The 6,954-nt window shown below is 40.2% G+C and overlaps 1 pseudogene; it reads left to right on the top strand.

Annotated features, from left to right (window-relative positions):
* Window positions 1-201: 201 nt before the first annotated feature.
* On the top strand, window positions 202-6,629 carry LOC146141022 (homeobox protein SIX6 pseudogene; annotated as a pseudogene).
* The last annotated feature ends 325 nt before the right edge of the window (window positions 6,630-6,954 follow it).

Genomic DNA, 6,954 nt, shown 5'->3' with positions numbered 1-6,954 from the left:
TGTGTATTGGAGATTTCTTTTATATTAGACGCCTAAACTTTAATTTGTGTAACAAAAACATCATTTTGATTGCAGAGAACAATTTAGCCCTGCAGTTTGCAAATAAACTTGCTGAACCTAAATTAGATTGCGTCTCGCACAGTCATCAGAGACCGAAAGAAGATGTAAACTACCTCAACGTACCTTCGACCAGCACCAGCGATGACCGCCCTAGCCGCCCCGACAGCGGTCCTAGGGGGGCAAGTGGCCAGCGCCCCGGGCAAGGAATTTCCCCATTTAAGAGGCCACGGCGGCGACGGGGCGCCGGACAGCCCCGGGGCGTTTGGGCTCCATGGCAACGGAAGCAGCAGCGGCAGCAGCAACAACTACAATGTTTCAGTTGACTTTATCGCAAAGCCCCTTTATGACGGTAAAAGTGCGTTTGCGAGCTGCCAGAGCGACTGCTCGCTACTGTCGAGAAACGTAAGCAACAACAACAGCCTGCAACAGCAGCAGATCGTGGGTCAGGGGGCCGCGAGTTCGAGCCCCTTTCTGCATCGGATTCAGCCCCAGATGGGTCTCGAAGCATCGGGGGCTGTCCCGCAGCCGAGCAACGTAGAAAGGAGCACAATATTTAACGCAGAACAGGTTGGTGATGTGTCCATCTAAAATAGAATATATAAGTTGTCTAATATACGCGGGCATTTTAAAGTTTGACTATGGTAACCGGTAACTTTTGCAAGGACAATATTTTTTCAAAGAAGGTTTTTGGTGAAAGAGCAAATATTTCTTAGGCCTAATATAAATATGAAAGATTCAAACACATATATGTTCAACAATTGTGATGTAGCTCTTGCTGTTCTCTGATCAACGATTACGGCTAACATAGCATTAGTACCCTGAAAGCCATCGCAGACAAATATAAAATAATCCTGCTATAGTTCCTGGATAAATAATTAATTTTCCCACTGTACTGAATTAAGCTATATTTTAAAAGACCGTTTAGGTAATTTAAGAGATCACTTTTGTCCAAAAAATAACACACGTACTAGTGGTTCGCAAGTCTTTCTCAACCTATGTGTCGAGACCCGAAATTTTGTCGCCGTTTAGTTAGGTCTGGTCGCCGACTACAGTTGTTCGCATGTGCAGCGTATTTTCTATACTTAAACGCAACTATATGGTTAGATTTATTAAGATAGGTTCAGGGCAAGATTCATGCAAAAATTGACAAAACTTTGGCTTAAATACGGAGAAATGCCACATATTAATTAAATTAGAATATATGTTTTGCTCACTTATGAAAAGTTTTGTGAATAGAACTATAGGTCGCAAAAATTCGCTGCCATATTTACGATGGCATTCGGGTCGTGGCGAAAAAAATGAGAAGCATAAGCGAAACCTTGAGTATTCCGTGAGGATCATAAATTACGCAAGTTTTCGCATGACGAACGTTACCAGAAATGTTCTTGCTCCGTTAAATCGTTCTAAAAAAGGCCTATTTCCATAGAACCCAAAACGATTGGCAGAAGATTTCTGTTCCCCTGACGCGTAAAACACCAATAAAACTCAGTTTGTAAGTGAAGCCAGGCCCGAGTGAAGCCAGGATCATACCTTTTTTTGAAGGAATACAGTATATATTTCGCCCAAACTGTAATCGTCAGTCGCGTAATTCAGTTCCATAAGATCGTCCCATAATACACGGCTAATTATAGCGACGATTTGGGTTTAATTAACTAATGGAAGTTAATTGAAGCAAAATAGTTTCTTTTTAAAACAGATACGTAGGGACAGTTAAATAGGCCAATAAGTGGTATGCGACAAGAAAGGTTGAGAACCACTGTTTTCAACATAATTCGATGTGCTTTGAATTTCGCTGCTTTCGCTTTACTCGGGAAACGGGAGATTGTAATTAGTCTCTTGAAGATTGGCAACTTTGGATGTAAACCGAAAAGGGCGGATGTACCTATCTCCATATAACCTGAGCTGTATTTAAATCAGCCCGGACCAATCGCGCTCCTGTATATTGGAAATGAGATGGGTCGTTGTAGAACAGTGACTCAATTGGAAACTGGAAGCTTTCGGGACAACGAGGTCGGTTTTCGGGTCATCATAATTTTGTCAAAAACACCTGGGATCGGTATAGGAATCAAATTTCAAATATCGGCAGTGTTGTAAACAAGACATCTTGAAATATTTTACGTCCCAGACAAAACAATTTGTAAAAACGTAAGTACAAGTCATATATTTTTGAATAAATAGAAAGTCGAGTCCCGTCCAAGTACAATTAGAGAAAAACTAGTCAATTAGAGAAAGTTAATTCCACCTCAAGTCCTTGTCAAAAATTAAACGTTAAATTATTAGGATTCGTAAACTCAATCGATTACTATGAGAAATATCTCAAATAAAAACATCACAAAGCGCAAAATATAGCAGGCAAATAGTGTTATGCGAAAACTAAGATCATTAATCGATTTTAATTAAAAAATGCTCATCGAAAATACTTCTTTTCAACTCAATTCATTTTTCAAATAGACTTAAGTCAAGTCAAGTCATTAAACAATAGTGACAAAAGTGCACTTAGGTCAAGTCATTGATTTAAGTCATTATAACACTGAGTACGGGACACCTTAATTAGCAGCACAATTACAGAGGATCTTCACATATGCCTAATCCCAATTGATTTTGGTCTAAACGTGCCGCCACATTATTTGTCCAGGTATTTTTTCCCAGAACACTAAACAAAACAAATGCTTCTTTACATCACGGCAAACATGAGTTTAACGTTCTATGACCGACCAACTGATGGTGGTTATTTTTTTGTGCGAGCCCGGTCAACGATCAATGTTTTCGCGATCTCGCCCTTCAAGGGTATGAATGGCTTTTCGCCCTTTTTAGCTTGCCTGCGTATATATAAGATCGTATTACACCTTTTGTAGCTTCCCTGACGCCAATGGCATGTGGGTGGTTTTCCTGGTGCCTATAGGCCGAGTGTGAAACACACTTGACGACTTAACTGGTCTAGGGTCATGTAAACCCACTTACTTTGCATAAAGCCACTGCAATAAAAGTATGGTGTCGCATGAACAGGGTCTTCTTCGGAGTATATACGCGATGCCAATTTGTAGCGTCGACATTTTTTCCTGTATTGCGCTGGCATTGGTGCCACAGTGTTGCAAGCAAATAATTTTTGAATGACTTAATTCCCAGCAAAGTTATTTGTGAGAAGCTCAAGTCCAATTCAAGTTATTTTCATAAACTTCAGGCCAAGTCCCACTGAAAGTTAATAATTGCCGATGTCAAGCCATTATAGAGCAAGTCTTCAAGTAAATTCACCGATATAAAAATTAATATAAAATGTATTGAAATTGGTAAATTAGTCTGATTACAAGAAATAATTTAAATAAAAAATAACAAAATAACACGTAGCAGTCTAATCGTTTTACATCTAATCATTTAGCTAAATAGCTCAAGAGACAAATAACTTGACATAAGATGTTAATTAAAGGCGCCTTATTTTGACCGAAGTCACTTGACTCAATGACTTAAGTCACATCAAGCCATTTTAACAAAACGACCAAGTCAATTCACTTGAAAATATTGGCTTAAGTGTTCTTAAGTGAAGTCATTGACTTGACTCATTACAACAGCGTTGCCGATCCAAAAATAAATTTGTCAGACCTGGTTTGCGATCTCACTGAGGTTATCTTCTTTAAACGGAGATTTAAAAATATGCATTAACAATTAATGTAACTTAGTTCAGCTTTCACAGCACCAATATATAACATAAATCCAACTTGTCAACTTTAAAATAGAGTTAGCTCCACCAGGCAACATATCAATAGATAGAAATCGCTCTTCTGGTGTAAACGAATTATAAACCGACGTTTCGGCAGCAGATACCAGCTGACCTCATCAGGGTTAATAATTAAAACGAGAGTGAGTTAGCCATCTTATATACTGAGAAGTAAAAAATTGAAAGAACGTAGATTAAAATTAATAATTCTAGACGTCGCTGAAGTAAGCGATAAGCTGTAACGCCGCGGAGTCATCCAAATCAAAATGTCACGAAAAAGTGTTTCCCAATAATAATTAAAAAAAACACCAAAAGACGAGCAAATCTGATCTTTCTTGGGGCCGACAGGTGTCGTGCATGTGTCACGACCTTCTGCAGCGACGAGAACTTGACCGTCTCAACGTGCTGATCAGCTCATTGCCCAAGCACCTGCTTTGTGGTACTGACGAACACATGCTGAAGGCTCGAGCAATGGTGGCCTACAACCAACAGCGCTTCCAGGAACTCTACCGATTACTGGAGGGACACACCTTTGACTCTTCAAACCATAAGGTTCGTGCAGCATTGCTGACTTCTCATGTGGTTCAAAAATATCTGGTCTACTAATCATATCCTATCTGTTTTTATCCTGAAAAGGTTTTTTTATTGTGAGGATATATAAAATAGACCAATGCGGCAATTAGGCATAATTAGCCTCGAAAGGAATGGGGACTAGAGCCTTTTGGCTTTCACAATGTATAGGCAATAGGTTTAAGTAAATCAAACAAAAACACATCACCTGATATAAAATTCCTATAGACTTTGCGTCCCGTATAAAACTTTTAAAGCGAACAAAAGGTGTTATGCAATAATGTTTTTACTTCGCGAAACGTTCATGTGAATGACTTGGACAGCTGCTTGGAAAATAACGCGGGGTACCAGCAGGGTTGCGGGGTCAGTTTAATACAGTGTTCCTCAACTCATTGATCACCACCCAATTTGGCTCGCCGACTGCGGTAGTTCTCTTCGTTTGAACTAATTCTGAAATTTCTCTGTGAATTTGAGCAAATTGCGGAAGCCATAAGGATACATTGATTATTATAAAATAATATTGGAACTTATTAATGTTATTTTCTTTTTTGTCCGATTAAAAAAAATGCTTTGAAAACAACTGGGTCGCCAGAGATTAGTTGTTACTTACGCTTAGAATTCGGACCGCCGCGAAAAAAGTTTGCGAAACACTGGGCTTCAATACAGCAAGAATCCGACTACGACCGAAATCGTGAAGTCCAGTCCGGCTCCGGTGTCACGAGTTCGACTTAAGTCAAATAACCGACTCGCTAAGTCCCGAGTTCATCTCCGAGTCTCAATAGCCCTGTGTTTTTATTTATTCGTAAAATCTGGTGCATTTTAAGCAATCCACTTGCGATAAAGTGTTTCAGTCAAATCAACAGATTTGCCGAATTCTCAGTCCGGCTGTTGCCAGCAAGTTTTAGGAACTTGAGAAAAGTCGAGTAACAAAAAAACATATTTTTGTTAGGCTAAAAAAAAAACGAAAGTTTATTCACGTAAATTGGTAACCATGAACGAATTCAAGGAATAAGGATTTTTTTCTTTTTTGTGTAGTTTTTCTACTGGCCAGCAACCTTTGGCATAAACTGGTTTAATTAGAAGTTTAATATTGATTTATAACCTGTCTTTCAGTTAAAAGATCTAAGACGATTGATATTTTTATCGGATAAAAGTTATTTTATGATTTCAACAAACATTTTGCCATTTATTATGAAGTGGTGTTGTAATTACGACGTACCACAACCTATAATACTTGCGGTGACATTGCGTTTTTGAAATTAGAGCCTCTGAAAACAGGGCATCGCCAAACCATGAAAATGGCAGTTCATTGGGTGGTAATTAAAGGGTCAGGTTTCTGATCTCTGAGCCCAGGCTTTCAGGAGCACTGTTTCCTTTCACAAAAAAGCATTAGACTTTAAACAATAAAAGCTATACGCGAAGACGCCGACAGTAGTTATGCTGCTACCACTGTGACGTAACAAAATGAATTTTGAATGAAAACTGCAAGCTAAAAGCAATCAAAGATATGATCTATTTGTTTAGTCTTCTAATGCTTTATAGGTGCGCAGCATGCTGTGATGAGCCTTTTCAGCCCTTTGCCTTTAGTGCAATACATGACTTATTTTGAATTACCGTATATGTTCAATAAAAGTTAGTTTCCCAACGCTGAGAAGCACTAAAAGTTATATACGGATCCTCAAACTATAGTAGTTTCATGCCCACTTAAATTAAAAACGTTAATGAAAACACAGGTGAATTGCCCTTAGTGGTCAGCACTTTGCTTAACCAATATCTGGTCGATTAGCAATGCGTTTGAGCCGCTGTCCAACCCGCATACACGTATTTGACCCGTGATCTGACCAGGCAAAGCCCATTTGCTTGGCCCTTGGGTTAAAAAGCTAGCACATCCCTGGTCTATACGGTTTCAAAAATGCTAAGCACAGTGTTGGAACCTTTCAGACTAACCTCACAACTTTGGAATTTCCAGCTGCTGCAGGGCCTGTGGTACGGCGCGCACTACGCCGAAGCGGAGAAGGTGCGCGGTAGGCGGCTGGGCGCGGTGGACAAGTACCGCATCCGACGCAAGAAGCCGCTGCCTCGCACCATCTGGGACGGCGAGGAGATGGTGTACTGCTTCAAGGAGAAGTCGCGTAACGCGCTCAAGGAGTGCTACAAGAAACAGAAGTACCCGAACCCCGACGACAAGCGACAGCTGGCCAAGATTACCGGCCTCAGTGTACTGCAGGTCAGCAACTGGTTCAAGAACCGCAGGCAGCGCGACAGATCGCCGCAGTCGAAAAAGTAAGTATATATACCGACGTGTTGTAAACGAGTCCGTTTAAAATGAATTAAGTTCCAGTCAAGTCTTTTGTAAAATAACTTAAGTCTAAGTCAAGTCTTTTTCAATAAGTCGCAATTCAAGTCCCAGTCAAGTCATAGTTATAGCAATTCAATGTCAAGTCCTGTGCGAGCGATAGCCCCAGGCGGAAAATAAGTATATGGGGAGTTTTGGAAGGTTGGATTTGAAGGTAGATTGAATATCCTAGTTTGCAAGCCTGTACGCAGTTACCCGTCGCGTTCTAGGCTATCAGTAATTCGTCAACTTAATTGTCAGCTCGGCAAACTGTGGG

This window comes from Ascidiella aspersa, chromosome 6, assembly GCF_963924565.1.
Source record: "Ascidiella aspersa chromosome 6, kaAscAspe10.2, whole genome shotgun sequence".
Classification (NCBI taxonomy): Eukaryota; Metazoa; Chordata; class Ascidiacea; order Phlebobranchia; family Ascidiidae; genus Ascidiella; species Ascidiella aspersa.
The sequence above is the reverse complement of the archived record's forward strand: the minus strand, read 5'-3'. Positions and strand labels throughout refer to the sequence as shown.